Source organism: Bactrocera neohumeralis, chromosome 2 (assembly GCF_024586455.1).
Source record: "Bactrocera neohumeralis isolate Rockhampton chromosome 2, APGP_CSIRO_Bneo_wtdbg2-racon-allhic-juicebox.fasta_v2, whole genome shotgun sequence".
Classification (NCBI taxonomy): Eukaryota; Metazoa; Arthropoda; class Insecta; order Diptera; family Tephritidae; genus Bactrocera; species Bactrocera neohumeralis.
The window spans coordinates 14,853,792-14,873,064 of NC_065919.1; the positions used below are offsets into that span (position 1 = coordinate 14,853,792).

Consider the following 19,273-nt stretch of genomic DNA (forward strand, 5'->3'; position numbering starts at 1 on the left):
ATTCGGTATAAATTATTTTCCAAAATAACGACACAACTCTAAATGAGTTTATCAGATCGAACCACTATGAGATATATTTGTCGTACAAACTGTCCGGTAAAAGTCAATATAAATATATTTTTATACATTTCTTTGCTATGAGATATGCATTTGTGTAGGGTATTATGATATTATAGCTTCGGTGTGGCCGAAGTAAAGATTTTCTTGTTTTTTTATTACCACATTTTCAATATTCTTCTTTCAAATTGGTATTGAATTTCGCAAAACACGCTAACGTGACGTCATCTGATATGCCTAGGAATTTTGTGCAGAATATTCTCAACTGAGAAGTTTGCTGTTTTCAGTGAATTTTACAACAATTCCTTGCTTGCAGCTTATGCCAAGAAGTAAGTTAGGTATCAAAATAGTTAACAGAATGATGAGCAAACGAAAAGGTAAATTCTAATTCTTTATTCGATGACGCCTCATTTTCCTTAAAGCATGAGGCTGCGACATATTAAAGGGGAAAAAAGTGGGCTAAACAAAAGAATGATAAAACGATTTAAAAATCACGCTTTTTTGATAAAATTTCATTTATTTTATTTTATTGTTTAATTCTCTTTGATATTAATACAGCTGCTAAGGCAATTCTTTTTCGAGTCATTAGCACGTTTTATTGTCACTCAACAGCAGCGCAGCAACTTGCCTCAGCGCTACTGGCGCTAATTATAGATTTCATGTTCCCCTTCAGGCATTTCTCGGAATCATAACATACCTTTTGCTTTGTCATCGCGAGTTTCAGCGCTGCATATGTCACTGCACTGAATCACGCATTCAAATTATGTCACGCAGAAAAATTTAGGGTAAATAGTTTTTCGAAGCATTTTTGGAATTTAATGGCTTTGCTGAAATATAGTATGGGTGTCAGTTTGGTATGAAATTCTTTGTGGCGACAAGAAATTTTATATTTTTAGAAAAAGCGACAAAATTGATTTGTTAAATAAAATTTGACGAAATTTGATTTTGAAAGATAAAGACTCGGTGATGTTTTACTAAAATTTTATATCAATGCTAGCTTATAGCAGCGGCAAGAAAAGGCAAATAATTTTGAAGAGATATGGGCGTATTTGGGAGAGTTTTTTAACGTAGTATAAACGGCTACCAAGCTTGCAAACCTGTTTTTCTGGAAACAAGATTTGCAAAGTCGGTGAGGAAAATATGTCCGATACAGATGCTCTGATAGACTTGAAATTTTCACAACAGCTTTTAAGATATATTTATCAGATAATGATCGAAAGTATCAGTTTTTCGATAACAATTTCGATTTAAGTTACTTAAAAATTTTTCTTTGATGATTAATAAATGTTTGTGTTTTTTAGATTTGCGTTCATTTTAAGCAGTAAAATCATCCTCACCACCAGTTATTCTATTCGAAGATTCTCTTGGCTATCGGCCATGGGATCAAGGGAAGTCAAAATTTGCCAAAATGAAGCACCAATTATTAGAGTACAACAAATTCCGTAAAATTTCCTTTATTCTATTTTGTATTTTAATTTATATAGAAAAATAAAATTTCTCATAAAAAAATGCCTCAAAAGTTTTGTCTGTTTAATTCTTTATTGTTCCTTTTAATTATATTTCGTATTTAATTTAATTTAATTGCTTTTATTTTATTTTTTAAATTTATTTATATTAATTTATATGTTATTTATTAATATTTATGTTTAATATTATTTCATATCTATTATAATTCTAAAGAACACTTATTTTTATTATATTTTATTTTTATATACATATGTACATATGTATATATTTTTAAATTTATTTATGTAATTTCATTTTAATATAGTAATTTTTATTTATATTTTAATCAATTAATCGCATTTTCAAAACTTTGTTTTCCTTAAAATAAATTAAATTCAGTTTTATGTATTTTATTTTATTTTAATTTATTTAATTTTATTTTCGGTTTGTACTTTATCATGTTTTATTTTATTTAGTTTTGTTTGATTTTTTTATTTTGATTAATTTTATTTTAATTTATTTAATTTTTTAATGCATTTGATTTTGATTTTCATATTTTTTTACTTTTAATTTTTTGTTTTACGTTATTTTAATTAATTTTATTTATTTTTTTATTTTAATTACGCGGACAAAATTTTTTTTCATTTTTATTTTGTTAAATTTTATTTTATTTAATTTTTTTAAAGCATTATTTTAATTAATTCTATTTATTTTTTTTATTTAATTTAATTTTAATTTATTTGGTTTTATTTAATTATTTTTTTACTTTATTTTTTGTATTTTAGTTTTTTTTTACTTCTATTTTTTTGTTTTACGTTATTTTAACTAATTTTGCTTAATTTAATTGTTTTATTTTTGTTTTAAGTAATTTTAATTAATTTTATCTTATTTTGTTTAATTTCTTTATTTTATTGCTCATTTAATTTTTTTTTTAATTTGACTTGTTCTTATTTATTTTAATTAACTTTGTTTTATTTTGATATTTGTTATTTTTATTTTGACTCATTTTATTTCAATTTTTTTTTATTTGATTTAATTTTTTTTTTACCTAATTTTATTTTTGTTTCTTTATCTTATTTTATTTGATTCTACTTTGTTTTATTTTATTTCCATTTTTTGTTAATACATATTTTTATTGTATTTAAATTTTTTTTAATTCATTTTATTCTATTTTTTTCTTTTTTTAGTATTTTTTAGTTTTTGTTTTAAGTTATTTTTATTCATTTTAATTTATTTTGTTTAATTGCATTATTTAAATACGCTCATATCGTTTTATTTTTTTAAATTATTGAATTTTATTTTAATTTAACTAGTTTTATTTTCTCTTGATCTTCTTCTTTTTTAATTTATTTTAATTCCTTTTATTTTATTTTCTTACTATTTAAAATTTATTTTTATTTTGTTTAATTTTATTATTATTATTATTTTTTTTTTGGTTTTATATTTTACTTCATTTTATATTAGAATATTTTTTATTTTATTTTATTTTGTTTTATTTTATTTTATTTTATTTTATTTTGTTTTATTTTATTTTATTTTGTTTTTATTTTATTTTATTTTATTTTATTTTATTTTAATTTATTTCATATATTTCATCACATTTCATCCCACCCTTGACACAAACCCGGAACAATTAAACAATTACTCTCAAACTGTTGCAACAGCGCAGCTTAACTTCTAATAATACAGTGGCCATCAAACAGCCAAAAGCTCAACAGTGCGTATAAGTAACATTTGCCCTTTGTGAAAATCACTCAAACAACAGAGTGCAACTGAAAATCCCTTTTGAGTGCAACAACACACTCAAATCGGCTATATAGGTCAACCATGTGACATTATGTGTCTTTTTGCTCATCTCTTTGCCGTCGCAGCGGTGTCTTCTGCCTTCCGCAGCTGAGCCAAAGCATTTGCATTACTTTCTATTTCAGTTGAATTCGCTTTGTTGTCTGTGGTTGACGCGTCTTTTCCCTGCTCGCGAGTGTCGCCTTGTCATTGTTAATATTTCAATAAAAAAAAACAAATAAATATGTATAACTATATGTAGATAGCTGTAAAGCCTTAAAAAGCGCGCGCCCATGTGCAGTTAAATCAATATTCAACAGATTTCCTATAAATTATTTCACTTCCGCGGAGACTTTTCAACGGCATCAAGCTGAAGCGTAAAAGCAAAATTAGTAAGAAAATGTGAGTAATCATTCAAATGGATTTAAATGAAGCGTAACGGCAAAAATTTTGCGCGAAACTTGTATTTGTGTACATACAATTCGTGTTATTTTTATGTTTTTCTGTGTTTGCAAGATTTCTTTATTTTTTAGATTTTCTTTTGTGCGTGTATTCTAAATAAATATTTAATTTAAGCACATACGTATATATATGTATAGCAGGTGTGTATGTGTGCGTGTATTTGCAATATCTAATGGGCGCTTTCAGCAAACCGTAAAACACTTGGGAGTCTGTCGTGGGCGTGATGTCAATTACGAGGCGGCGCCTGGATGGCGACAAGTGTGCGAAAAGTGAGAAAGACTGTCTTTGCTGGAAAGTGTGCTGTTTTATCAAAAATCTAAACATAAAATCAGTTTGATATTAAAGAGTAAAATTAGTGAAATAATACAAATTAATTAAAACTGAAAAAATTATACAGTCGAAGTGTAAACGAGGACAAATGAAAGGTAGATGTTTTGACGTTAGAATTTTCTATTAAAAATTAGGGACGTTTTGTGATTTTAAGTATAAAAGTCAGTGAGAAAATAAATGTTTTATATCAAAAAATTGCAGTGTGTTTGGTACATTGCTGAAATAATGCATTGCTCCCGAAAAACGGTATAAAATGCTCTTTAAGCAACAAAAAAAAACCCATCTTGTCTCAACAAAAAGATACCAAGAAACCAAAACGACGTAAAATCAATATTAGTGTTGATAGAACCATAGTACGGTAGAGCAAAGCCGATCCTTTTAAGTCAGTCAGAGAAATAATTATCAAAGTTATTGACGAATATGGTGTGGACGTGTTCAGAAAGCTTGTATGAGGACGATTCAACGAAGGTCAAATTTTTGGACGAATTAGCTGGAAGAAATTACTCCTGTCGAAACGCTACATCAAAATTCGACTAACATTTGCAAAGGCCCACAGAGACAAACCAGCACAATTTTGGAGGAACGTGCTTTGGACCGACGAAATCAATATAAATATAATGGGTTCAGATGGAGCTACATTTTCAGGTCACTCACAAAGTCAAGCCCTTAACTTTAGGTATACCAAAAAAAGTTATAAGCACAGCGGCGGTGGAAGTATTCATGATATGGCGTCGGTCCAATTGTTTGAATAAATGGTAAAATAAAGCCATTTGTATTTGAATCCAAGCCCAAAAACTGGACATTTATGCAAGACAATGATCCGAAGCACACCGCAAAGCTAGTAAAGCATTGGCTCGACAATGAAAAATCATAATATTAGTTTGGCCTGCGTAAAGCCCGGATCTGAATCCAATTGAAAATTAAAGAATGATGCCAAGATCAAAATAGCAAGCAAAACAATCAAAAGTTTTGATGATTTAGGGGCTGGAATTGAAGAGGCTTGTTATTCAATCCCAAAGGAATGGTGACAAACTCAGGTGGACAGCATGAAGCGAAGACATGAAGGGGTTATTAAGAATTGTGGATGTAATAAAACACATGCTTCCTTAAATCCGTATTTCGCGAAGGAAATGTTTTTTTTTTTGTAAAGGATAAATGTAAAATACATAAGCTTGGTTATTTAAAAATTTCACTTAAATTTTGAGGTTTTGCGAAAAAATTCTTTAAGCAAAAGTTATAGCTCTTTTCATTGCCTACAACATTGCCAGGTAACTTTTTACTATATAATTCATAGCTTTGACGTAAAATGAGCTAAACTGTTTTGACGCTTAAGGGGTTACAAGGGTTTACGGGTTTCAAAAAAATCGATTATTTTATTGACCTATTAAATTTTACAATATCTCTAGCATGTTGTCCTAATTTTTTAAATTGATCCGAGTAATAGTTTCGGAGATGCAGCCTTGATAACTTGTGCGCTCTCGAGCCTAGCTAGGTAAATGCACCGTTTTTAAACGCGTTTTTCTCAAAACTGTATTTTTGAAGTCAGTTGGCAAGATTTCTCTAGAACCTCAAGTGATCTTCATGAAATTTTACACACGTTTTTCAGATACAATTCTTAATTATATTTTGTTTTTCATTTACAACTATTTGAAAAAAAAAAATATCGCGAAATTTTCACTGAAATTTTATTATATTTTTTTTTTGTAAAAATATCTGCCAAAAATTCAATTTTCAGTTTTTTTTCCTTCGTCCAAGTTCTAAGTTAAGGTTTTAACTAAAACACGTATTTTTACAATTTAGATGACCCTGTAAGGAGTTATACTACCAACGCGGTTGTATCTTTATTCACCGAAAATGGCGTCGCAATGGCCGAGCTTAAAATATTTTTTTACCAAAAATTTCAGAATTTCCTTGTCAATAGTGCATGTTTGTAACAATAAAAAATTCTTAATAAAATATTTAATTTTTTATATGAGAAAAAAAATGTGGAAAAAAGGCTGTTCTTTACCCGAGTTTACCCAGTTTCATGTAATCCCATCCTCTTCCTTTTTCCGACATCTAAATGCCCGCAAATTATTTTTCCTTACATTTTTGTTATTGTATCTTACTTTTTCAATGGGTTTTATCCAACTATTTCACTTTTTTTTCAAAAATTGTTGACCTTCATCAATATGCGTTCAAACAAGACTACTCCAATAGAATATCTGAAAATAGAAGATTATTTTAGAAGTATGCCAAATATATTTGACATGCATTTAAAGCCCGAAATTGCAAAGAATTGCAGCTTAGAAGAAAGCCAGTCGAAATAATTTAGTCTAGAAATTGAAAGATAAATGAACAAGAAAAAACGTTAACTTCGGTTGCACCGAAGCTAAATACCCTTCACAGGTGCATTTCTGTTAGCAACTATGTGTTCAGTTTGTACGGAAGCTATATGCTATAGTTAACGGATCTGATCAATTTCTTCGGAGATTACATTGTTGCTTTAAAAAATATATACCAAATTTCGTGAATATATCTTGTCAAATGTGAAAGTTTTCCATACAAGCATTTGATTCCGATCGTTCAGTTTGTATGGCAGCTATATGTTATAGTGGTCCGATATCGGCCGTTCCGACAAATGAGCAGCTTCTTGAAGAGAAAATGACGTTTGCAAAACGATATCTTAAAAACTGAGGGACTAGTTCGTATATATATAGACAGACAGACGGACAGACAGACGGACATGGCTAAATCGACTCAGCTCGACATACTGATCATTTATATATATACTTTATAGGGTCTCCGACGATTCCTTCTGGGTGTTACAAACTTCGTGACAAACTTAATATACCCTGTTCAGGGTATAAAAATAGCAATCAGTGAAACGGACTTTAATTTAAATCACTTCTCACTACTTAGAATGCACTGTTTTGTGCAACCATGCGTAAAAATTTAATCGAGCTGATTTTAATTTACAGTAATGAGTTAAATGTAAGCATAGCAAAAAATTTAATTTCCAAGTAAATATTTCCAAAGGTCGTCAACATAAACTTTTGTTGCTTTAAAAGTTTTGATAGCACTGGTTTGCTATATAAAAAGCGTTTATTCCACGAGATATTGAATTTTTTTGACAAGATCTTTATTGTCGTTGTTGCAATGATTTTTGTTATTGTTATTAAAATTTTTAGCTTATATCATTATTGTTGTTGCTTTTTTAGTGGTATAAAACAGTTTTGGAAAACTCAACCATGTCGCAAAAACCGGGTCCCAACCGAACCAACTTTAGTGTTAAGGGGTTATATACAGTTACAAGGCCGAAAATGCGAATTTTCCAGAATTTTTTCTGAGAAAAATTTCAAATTTATTGATCCAGAAATTTGTACACATATTATGGTATATTTTAACTGTATTTTAAGACTTAGTATAAGTAAAAATATTTATTTTGAAAGGAACTACAGTTTTTGATCTCCGTACAAAGTTCAATCCTCTCAAAAAATACGTTTTCGGGTGAACCTTTGCAACTTTGCACAAAACTATGCATGTAAGCAATTTAAAATTCTCAAGCAAATTCGCCAATCGTGCATGAAAAGAATTTCGGCTTCATTGCAATATTTATTTGAAATCACTTTCGCAAAACTTCTCCGAAACAATAAAATGTTTATTTTCCAAAAGTCGATTTATTTTATGTTTTATAAGTGCGCGCAAAGCACACAAATCGCTCATTTGGCCGCCCACTTGCGCCTTCCATGGCAACGAGCGAAATGGCAAACAGAAAAGGTTCTTTACACAAAAGCCCCGAAATCTTTACAAATCTCCAAATCCAAGCAGCTGCGTGTCTACAACTCTCTGCTTGTTGTTGTTTTGTTAATTCGTTTAGCTATTGCTGTAATGCGTGGCAGATTACTTATCACTGAGCGGAAACAACAGCTGTCGGCGACACAAATGAATAGCAATGAGCGAAAACAACAACATTTGTTGTAAAATGAGAAAAACACTCGGACACTTGTGCGAGAATGTGTTTTTATTTTCGTTGTTTTTGTGACTTTTTTCTTAATGCCATTGTGCTTTGTGTTTTCTATTGTATTTAGTTGCGTATGTGTGTGTGGGTGTGTAAGGATAATATTTAATTGTGCTTATATCGCATGGCAAATTTGCCATTATTCCATTGTGTTGCAACATGTCGCACCTGTCACCAAGCGCACAGGCCACTGACCGGCTCAGCGGTGTATACACATAAATAATTAAATATTATTAACCCTCTGAGTCGCGTGGCTACATACTTACATATGAAGACCGATGGTCGCGAATGCTTCAAAGCTTTTTAAGTGAATTAAATGCAGAAAAAGCAAAAAAATACTTTATTTTAATATATTTTTTCACCTCAAAATGAAAACAACAGATGATAGCTAACGAGTTAATGTGTATTAGTCTTTCCAGACATACATTATTTTTTTGAGTAAATTTTATATAACAAAATAGTTAAAAAATAAAGAGCAAAAGCAAAATAATTTCATTTTGACCAAAATATTTCACTGTAAAATTTTATGCTAACGTGTATCGTTATTACTTCAGATTCACTCAGTACCCCTCCACAACCTTTTTTAAACTTACAACTTTTTCAACGGGTGGCAACCCCATTTTTTGTTCGTTGATTTCGCTAAATATTTTAGTTCTTTCTCATCGAATCTTTTTTAAACTTACAAACATTTTCCAACAGGTGGCAACGCCATATTTTTTATGTAAAAACTTTTTCAACAGCTGGCAGCGTCATACATTTTTAGTTTAAGTTTTCGCTTTTAGTTTTTCGTCATCGCATCTTGTTTAAACTTAAAAAAAATTCAACAGGTGGCAACGCCATTTTATTTTTGTCTGTAGCTTTCGCTAAATAATTTAGTTTTTCTTTATCGCATCTCGTTTAAACTTAAAAACATTTTTCAGCAGGTGGCAACGCCATATTTTTTTGTTGATAGCTTTCGCTAAATCTTTTAGTTTTTTGCATCCTTTTTAAATTTTAAATTTTCGAGTAGGTGGCAACACCGTAATTATTTTGTTGTAGCTTCCACAAAATCTTGTAGTTCTTATTTATCGTATACCTTTTAAACTTAAGAAATTTTTCAACAGGTGGCAACACTGTTTTTTTTTTTTGTAATGGTTCGCGCTAAAACCTCGGTCGAAAATCTTTATTTGAATTAAATTATCAGAACCATAAACTTCTGGCTACAGATTTGGACTTATACCAAGATAAAGCCACCACTACTTTTCATAGAGACTTTTGTTGCTATGTATTGGTGTTTTATCGTTGGAAAACGGGAATGGTGTAACAAATTGTTTATATAACCTTCAATAATTTAGAAAATATGTTTCAATATAAAATGTCTGAAGCAAAATATAGTCAAACTCTTGGTGTGATTTGAAAGGTATTGCTCAGGCCAAAAAATGCATAAAGCAAACAAGGCAAGCTTAGAAAATGAAATCAATTTTTGAGTGACTAATAATTATAATAACAAAATCACATGTTATTCTCAGCACATGATTACACGTTCTCATAGCGAGCTCCACTTCCGTCTGCATGAAAGCATTTCCTTTTAGCCTCTGAATACAATCAATTTCTAACTAATTTGGCGCAATGCCTGCGGAAGTTCATATTTTTAAGTGCACTTAAACATGCATAACTGCAAATACTTGTATGTACTTCCTTCGAAAAAGTTAAACTGATTGCTTAAGTAAACAATATTGCACGCAAAGGTAACGAAAGGCAATTCTTGTAAATATATGTATGTATATTCACTGTGTGTGTGTACTCAAGAGTAGGCATGAAAATCTCTACAAAGACCTGAAGGAAAGTAAAAACTCAACGCTGAAATTAAAATACGTTTTTTATTACGTTTAATAGCGAGGAATTTAGATAAATAAGACACGCGCCATTTTTGTTGCCAGGTACTGTTCCTAAGGTTAGGACTGTAGTGAAAAGTAAAGCGCAAAATCAGTTCTGTAAACAAAACTCTGAGTGAATGAGACACTCTTAATAAGGTTGTTGGTTCTAGTTTTGCTTAGCTGCAAACAGCCACTGATTATCCTTATCACAAGTGAGTCTCTATAGGTCAAACAAATTCATTTGCGGGTTCGCTAAAAATAAGTAGGATTCAATGTTCGTAAGACAGCTAAAATGAATGCGGACATACTGGCGTTAAACGATAAATCGCTTTAGCTAAAATTTTAACTCAAAATGCGCGTACTCACAGAAAAATTAGACATTTTATTACCTTGATTGGGTATATTAAGTTTTCCACGAAGTTCGTGGCATCCAGAAGGAATCGTCGCAGACCCTGTAAAATAAAGAAAGAACGCTACAAAAGTAACAAAAACGATTTGGGATATCAATAAAATTATTTATACCTGCAAAAGCACATTTGATGCCATTATGTATGGAACTTGATTCCTTTTGCATGGCCACCATGTTCACGCTTGCTGAAGTCCAGACGCTGAACACAAGCATAAAGCGGCCGATACTGCTGCAATATTACGTTCGATATTCGTACGAAGTTCATCAATCGTCGCTGGCTTCTTGGCATAGATCATGGACTTGATGTTGCCCCATAAGGAAATAGTCTAACGGCGTCAAATCGCACGAACGAGGCGGCCATTTGAATGGGCCATTTCGTGAGATAACACGTTCACCAAACTTGGTTAACAATAAATCGATTGTGACATTCGCTATGTGGCTTGTGCCGCCGTTCTGTTGGAACCACATATTGTCCAAGTCCATATCATCCAATTCGGGTCAAAAATATTCAGTTATCATTGAGCGTTAGCGATTCCCATTCATAGTATCGGGCCGGTCTTAATCATCACGGCAGAAGTACCTCCCAATAACGCCGCCAGCCCATAAACCACACCAAACAGTAATTTTTTCGAGATGCAATGGTCACTCAATGGAGTGTTTCTGGATTGCTGCCTGACCAATAATGCATATTTTGCTTATTAACGAAGGCATTCAGCCAGAAATGAGCCTGATTGGTTTAGATGATTTTTCGATGAAAATCCGAATCATTTTCAAGTTGTTGCTCAGTCCAATTCACGAACATACGACGATTCTGGTGGTCAAGCGGCTTCAGTTCATGCGTCAATTTGATCTTTTAAGGATGTAGACCAAGATCTTTTCGCGAAATTCGCCATATCGACGTCACTGAGATGTGCAACGCTTGAGAACGACGTGTGAGAGACTGATTAGTGTTTCCCTCAATTGATCCGCATTTTGTACTATGCCTGTGGAAATTTTTCCATTAGACGCTCAATTGTGGATCTGACGACCATAAATTGGACTTAAAATCGAGGCCATGATTAAATTACAAACCTTATTGAAGATAAATATCAAAAGCGCGGGAAAAAATATGGCGGCGTTTGCTGTCCCTAACGGTATACTTTGTAGCGCCCCTATTGCAGCTTCGGTGCAGCCGCAGTTAACATTTTTTCTTGATGTTCGATTGAAAACTACCTCAATTCCTGATGTTATGAACCAAAAAATCTGGGAATCTTAAAACCTTAATCCTTAAATTTAGTCTTCCATATCAACTTATTTTAAATAAAAATATTTTAGGACGGAATTTTAAAATAAATTAAATAATAAATAGATGTGTCGAATCTTTGACTCTTTTCCTAGTTCACGAACACTCATTCGCAGTAGAAAAACAATCACTTAATTTCGTTGAATTCTAAAATTGTTACAAAAATATAGCTTAATATTAATACACTTGTGTACAAATATCAATGAAAATTATGCTTCTTTCTGGGAGGTCTGCCCTGCACGTGCGCCACTTTCTTAATAGCTCTTGAAAAGTTAATAGGCTACTCATACGCTCATATGTTTTACCACGTGTGCACTTGCAAGTGTGTGAAAGTGAGTGAAAGCAATGAAATAACGGTTGTTCACATGCTCAGCAACAAATACCGTGCGCTGTAGCTGCGTCATGGATTCATCACAAATTCTTACCCAAACACACACACACACACACATACATTTACTCATCACCTATGCATCTCCGACATTTTATTATACAGTTAATGCCTGCCATTGGCCCAACACAGCACATATAAGGCTCTTGCGAGGCGCATAGTTTCCAGCACGACTTGGCTGCTCTACGAATGGAGCGCCATTTAATTGCCATTAAATTAGAGAATAAGGTAATTTTCGCCTTCACTTTTACTTCCACTTTCACTTGCTGCTGGTTGAGTTGCTTCCGCTTTGTTGATTTAATAATGCACACTTGGATTTCCGCTTCTCATTAAAGTTGCAACAGAACGGAATGGAAGGAAATGATAAAATGTTAATATTTGAATTGGTGCAAATTTGTTGGCATTCCTTGTCCACCGGTGGCTATCAGATTATTAAAATGGATAGTTTGTCAAGTGATAAGCTTGAGGAGTAGCATTTTTTTACTTAAGTTCGAGTAATTTGTTTTTCACATGTGCCAAACTCAACTACGCCCCAAGTTGCAAAACTTTGTGGAAGTTTGATTCCATGGCGGATATTTATTAAATTTTAATTGAATAAGGATAACTCGATCGAACAGCGGTAATTTTGTCACAAACTGTTTTAAGGTGAGCGGCCGAGAGGTCACAACACCTTCAGCGTAGTCTTGAAACTATGACTCATTGTCTAACGACGTACCTGCGCACCACCTCAAACAGATGTTCGAGACTGAACACGGAGTCGCCACAACTCGCGATGTCAGAGAGACTCGGGTCGTTCTCCATGGTCGTTTGACCATCTTCATCTGAAGAATCAACGCCATCAGCCTTGGCATCCGTCGGGATTATCCTGAGTACGACCCATTCGAACCCACAGCTTATGGCTCCCTTGGTTTTGCTGAGAGAACCGACGGACTCTGCATTTAGCATAATCAGCGCTTGCCGATATGGTTCGTCGGTTCTCTCCACCCTTATTACTCTCCAGACATGCGTGAGTAGTGACGGGTTGCAGTATCTGGGCTAAGCTTTCCTTTAACTACCCCTAGGAAGACTGAGGAGATGGCCGCCACCATTCTCTTCCATTCCTCGCGGAAGATGGTACCATACTCCCTACTACAGTCGAACACGCCTAGCTCTATTGAGCCTACGTTTTTAACGATTGCGCTAAAAGTTGGTCGAGTTCCTGTTCGCAATCTTTTTGGAAATATGGCTTCCTCCTGGAGCGACCTTTGTCGCTTTACCGCTGGTTTAGGCGGTAAGTACGCTCAGTACCCTCATGGCCCACTCGCGTGTGTTAGCATTTTGCTCAGATACCTGACCATTCAAAGCCGCTATCCGTTCCCCGGAAAGCTAATCACCTTTAATGGTCCCAAGATTGTCTCAATAACGAAGTCAAGACGAGGGTTGATACACGCCCTTATGAGGCTGTGCGTTCAGAGCCGACCAGCGCAAAGAAGGAGTGATCTCAACTTACACCTACCACGCCAACGTAACGACGACGGGGGATGGGGAACGTACTCTGAGGCCTTCCAGGGTTTTAACGGAATGGGGACGGTTGCAACATTGGCCCGTTAGCCATTTGTGATGAGTGTCACCCCATTATACCCAGGCGACAGAATGCTGCAATCACCAGCCCAGGGTACTACCAAAATCCTAAAGCTCTAATCCTACTTATAATCCGGTAAACCGTTTAGCGTTACCCAGGATGCACCTACTGGGAGGCGACCTGCACTACGTCCCCCAAGTAGTAATTAAAGTAGAGCATTTTTTCCTTTTTTTTATCAACTTCTGTTAAGCTTTTTTCTTTATTGGTCAGATAGCTGCAGACTGCTCAAGATGTTAGAGTTCTGCTGGTTCGATCACTGAGACCAGCGTCCAATTCAGTAGTTATATTTGGTCCCGATTTTGCAATGAAAGATTGAATTTACCCATAGGCAACAATTTTTCTAGTTTCTTACAATCTATGTTTCATATCAACTATTTGTTGAAGTCGGGTTTCGCACCACAAAGAGATGAAATGGCGGCGAAGCACTCATACAACACGACTCCAGTCGTCACCATCATTACTGAAGATAACATCTCTATGATTTTCAGAGCGCCAATAAATAGCAAAAGGCAATGTAGAACACCCTTGTAGCGAATAAAAACTGTCCGCGAAAACACTATGCCGGAATATATGTACATATGTGAATGTGTGTGTAGAGGAAATATGCAAAATGGAACTTTACGCGGTTGTGCGCTTGATGAGTCTGTGCCTGTGTGCTGTCCTTGGTACAAGTGCGAGTAGTATGTGTCGCAATTAATATTTGTAGCAGGTGCTCATGGACAAAGTTAACAGCGAAAAGCTATTTGAAGACCAACAACAACAGCAATAACTATTAGCATTTCGCTCAGCGCATCAATGCTCCTGGGAGTGTGGCAACCCCCGAGCCACTATCCGTCAAAACTTTGCGTCCCTTCATTGGACATTCGAATATCGCGTGGAGAATATGAAAATAGCGAATAACCAGCAGCGACAAGGACATCAGCGCGGATAAATTCGGAGGTTGCTTGCATGCCAAAAAGTTGACAACTAACTAGGCATGACACCAAATGCACTAAACCTAGCTCGATTTTTTTACCAGCTAGTTTTCAAATATGAACACTGGGTGCAAATAACGCCTCATATAGCGCCTAGCAAGGACAATGCAGCTGCTCGCGAACTAAAGTGTCGCTGGCAGCAAAAACGGCTGATAAGCAGTTGAGAATTCTTCTGGCATGTGACATTTGCAAAGTTTTTGCTATTATTTTCTATTTCTATTTTTATTTGTCTACTTTTTGTCCAAATTCACCGCAAAGCTATGCTCGAAGACGAGCACGGATTTGCCACGAACTAAATATATCGCCGAGGACTGCAATAAAAAGTGATTTCCATCTCACTATTATTCCAATAAAAGAGCTGATTTTACGATTTGTCACTTCTAAATGGCCGCTTGTTATGCCTTTGTCGTTGCCTAAGGTCAGGTGCCCAGCCGCAAGCAATAAGAGACGAGTGTGGTTGATCGTTCGTGCGCGAGATTTTTGCTGTCTCTTATTATAACTTTTTCGTCTAACGACACTTTGTAACAGTATAAAAGATACGGCTTAGGTAAAATATATAGAGCGGTTAAAGTGTTCGCTAATAGTTGGGATATGAAGTTATTTGACCAAAAATACACTTCTGTGAAATACAATTCATATAAAGAATGAGTCTGAAAACGTCTACAAATATCAGAGAAAATGATATGATACTCCAAAGCTGTATTTTGGGTTGCGCATGGAATATTTTTTACTGACTACCTTGAAAAGAAGGGTGATCTCAGCTGCGACTTTTACATAGCGTTATTGGACCGTAATCGCCGAAAATGGCCGCATTTGAAGTAAAAGAAAATGCTGTTTCACCAAGACAATGCACCGTGATACAAGTCAGTGAAAACGATGGCAAAAATCCATGAATTGGGCTTCTAATTGCTTCCGAATACATCGTTTTCTCCAGATCTGGTCTCAAGTGATTATTTCCTGTTCTCAGATCTCAAAAGAATGCTGAGAATCAATTTTCGTACAATGAAGAGATGACCGCCGAAACTGAGGCCTATTTTGAGGCAAAAAAGGTGACGAAAAGTTTGAGGGTTGCTATAATCAGTTTTAAAAAAAATTGTTTTGCAATGAGAGGGCGGGGACTTTTCAATTGAACTAAATGAAATCAATATCAATTACTTGCGAATCAGTATATTCAGTGAAATTACATTTTAGATATATAAGTTTCGAAATATAAGCAACTAAGGTTTACATCAGCATTTGCTATATGAAGAGACTAAACCAAGGAAGACACTAAAACCAATTGGGCATTATCGCGTATAACCAATATTGCATCGCCTGACACTGTTCGGTAGGCTGATGCAACTCTAAGGTCTACGGTGCGGTACACTCTGGCCACTACTCTACGCCGGTTTTCATTTCTAAGCACATCTGCCCAGATCTCAGTTCCATATACAAGGTAATAAGACGCTGATAGTCATCGACATTAAGAGCTTTCTCTTTCCTACGGCATGCTGGATTTGTACCCAAAAGGTTAGTCTGCGGTCCAGTCTTACGCCTAGATATTTACGGCTTTTTGTGTCCTAAGAATATCCGTAGTCGTTTGCATATTTATTTCGAGGGGTATGTGCATATTTGTTAGTCAGTCTGTTAGCAGTCTTAGCTCTGTTTTTTTCGTAGCGAGTTGGAGGTTGTGTGAGTCGAGCTCTGCTTGCATTCGCGCTTCTCCTGTGTCTTGTGCTATAATTACTGCTGCAGTGTCGTCCGTGTAGCCAATTAAGTACGATTCGTCTGGCATTTCGAGTTTTAGCATAGCGTCATAGTTGATATTCCACAAGTCTGGGCTTGGAATGGATACTTGTGATGCTCCAGACATGACTGCTATCTGTCGTGATCCCTCTCTAGTTTGGTACAGCAGTTTTCTCTTATTAAGGTAGCTCTGCAACACTGTTTTGAGGTAGTCGGAGATTTTAAAGATTTTTTCGAGAGCGTCGATCATATCCACCCATCTAGCACTGTTGAAGGCGTTTCAGACATCTAAACTCGCCAGCAACACTATTCGTTTGTATGTATGCCATCTATGCTGTGCGGCTTCCACACTTTTAATGACGTATTTTATAGCTCCTAGAGTTTTTCTGCCGTGCCTAAAGTCGTGTTGTCTAGAAAGAGTCCTACAGCTTCGTTGATAGCCGCTTCGAGTCTGCACAGTCTTGATAAAGGAGTAATGCTCAATAGTAGCTTGTTTCAGTGATCTGCTTTCCTTCGAGAATGTTTAATTTTTGTTATAGCCTCTAGCAAGCTTGTGGGAACGCTCTTCGAATTGAATTGTTTGTTTCTTTTCTGCCGTCATTAGTAGAATTTAAATCCATTCATTAAATATCAGAACTTGTTTCGTTAGTCTACTACTGAAGTAGGCGAGAATCTAAGCCTTTTCATCTGAAGTGGAGAGATAACTTAATTTCTGAGACAATTTTATCGATTAAATTCAATAACACATCGTCTCAAGTCAAGACTATAGTTGCGGAAAATCAGCTCTGCGATACAAGGTTTACTGTTCTTACTTATTAAGAAAGGTAATCACTTATAGAATTAGATCGGTTAGAAGGCCGAAAAAAGCGAACTTTTCAGAGTTTTTTCTGAGAAAACTTTTAAACTTTAACTGTTTTTTAAGACTTAGTATTAGTAAAAATACTTATTTGGAAAGGAACTACAGCTGATCTCCGGGAGTTTCTCTCTAAAAAGACGTTTTGCGGTGACCACTATATCTCTGAACTGGATTAACTTTTCTGTGTGTATTCTTAAATGTATATACATTAAGGAAAAAATATTTAAATTCTGTATATAATCAATTAAGGTAAATAATAAGAAATATTTGTTGGTAAAATATTTACTATCGTATCATAAATATATGAAAAGTGCCACAATTTTGTTACCAAAAAATATATATATAGGTACATATATATGTATGTACTAAATATAGACATAAATTGTGCAATTAATCAAACACGATAAAAGCAAAAACAACAGCTGCTCTTACTAGCAAACAATGACAATATTAATACTGAAACCAAAATAAATAATTTATTCTTAGCAACACTGACCTTACACCAACAAAATATGGTTAATATTAAAGCACCACCAAATTGCGTGTTATCGATAGATTGACAGATAAAAATTTATTTTTGCTCATTGTGTGATTGTGGTTCATCAACGGGCCAAATGTTGGCAGGCAAATATGAAATTGGATTCAGCCTTCACCGCATGAAATTGTGCTGCCAATATCAGTTATTTGTATATGCATGTGTGTGTATATACGTATACATATGTGTTTTGTATACATATGTGCCTTGCATACATGTGTTTATGCTCAGCTGTGTGCATTTAGTACGCCTAGTGGCTTAACAGTGTAAGCCGTTTACCGCTGTAGTGTTTGTCTGCCACTGCGTATGAGCAACATTAATTTGATTACATATTTTATGAGTTGCTCATACGCCGCGGCTGATATTGCAGTCGGCAACAACACACAAACCAGCTTAGTGTGTGTCGGTTTTGTGTGCGCTTATGCTAAATTATTTCACCTTCACTTAGAGTGGCAAGGGATGTGTTTTAGTTATCAAATATTTCATTTATTATGATTGAGTGCAGTTACAGCACGCTCATAAAACAATTTGAAGCATAGAGTAGACAATTTTGTGCGAAATCAATATATTACAGTAAATGGAAACATAATATTTAACTATATATTGACAGTCACATTGGCATTTAAGTAGCATTTTTATTGATTGGAACTACTTAGAAGGATTTTGAATACGTTTTAAATATGAGGTTATGTGAAAAATGTATATATTGGGTAGTCGAAAAAGTCTTTTCGTATTTTGTAAATAGATGTCGTTGCAGACGTATATATCCAGTGCTACCAATCACATTGTATCATACCATATAGTGTTGGAAAGGGCAGATTTTAAGCTTCATTTAACCAAAAAAAATTCGGAGAAGTTGAAAAAAAGTTACCACTGTTCAGAAATTTGTGAAATAAGAATGCCACACAAGCCACCAATGTAATTTGTGAAGTTTACGGAGAGGATGCTGTATCAGTTCGTGTAGGACAACAATGGTTCGCTCGCTTCCGCTCTGGAAATTTCGATGTGAAAGATGCACCTCGCTCTGATCGATCTATCAATGAAAAATTCTATGAAATTATGGAAAAGTTTGATCAGAACCGTCACATAAGCAGCCGTGACATCGGTAAAGAACCTAACATTCATCATTAAACGGTTTTGAATCGTATGAAAAAGGCTGGCTACAAAAAGAAGCTCGATTTTTGGGTACCATATGAATTGTCTGTGAAAAATTTAAAGGACAGAATTTACATCTGCGATTCCTTCCAGAAACGAAATGAAATCTAAAGAGTTCTGAAGCGAATGGTAACAGAAGACGAAAAGTCAATCAAATACGAAAATAATATGCGAAAAAAATCATGGCCCAAGCGTGATGAAGCTCAACAAATGGTCGCAAAGCCAGGACAGACGCCTCGAAAGGTTATGCTGAGTGTTTGCTGGGATTGAAAAGGAATCATCCACTATGAGCTGCGCCAGCCTGGTCAAACGACATTTTACTGCCAACAACTGATGAGATTGTAGCAAGCAATCGAAAAAACGGCCAGAACTGATCAACAGAAAGGCTTCGTCTT

At 34.6% G+C, this 19,273-nt stretch overlaps 1 protein-coding gene across 1 annotated transcript in view; it reads left to right on the forward strand.

Moving 5' to 3' along the window:
* The first annotated feature begins 3,446 nt into the window (after positions 1 to 3,446).
* LOC126767348 (extended synaptotagmin-2-B) overlaps positions 3,447 to 19,273 on the forward strand; it is a 51,468-nt gene continuing 35,641 nt past the window's right edge. Inside the window, exon 1 of the mRNA XM_050484923.1 lies at positions 3,447 to 3,687. The gene's annotated coding sequence lies outside the window, so the exon portion shown is untranslated. The remainder of the gene's footprint in view (positions 3,688 to 19,273) is intronic.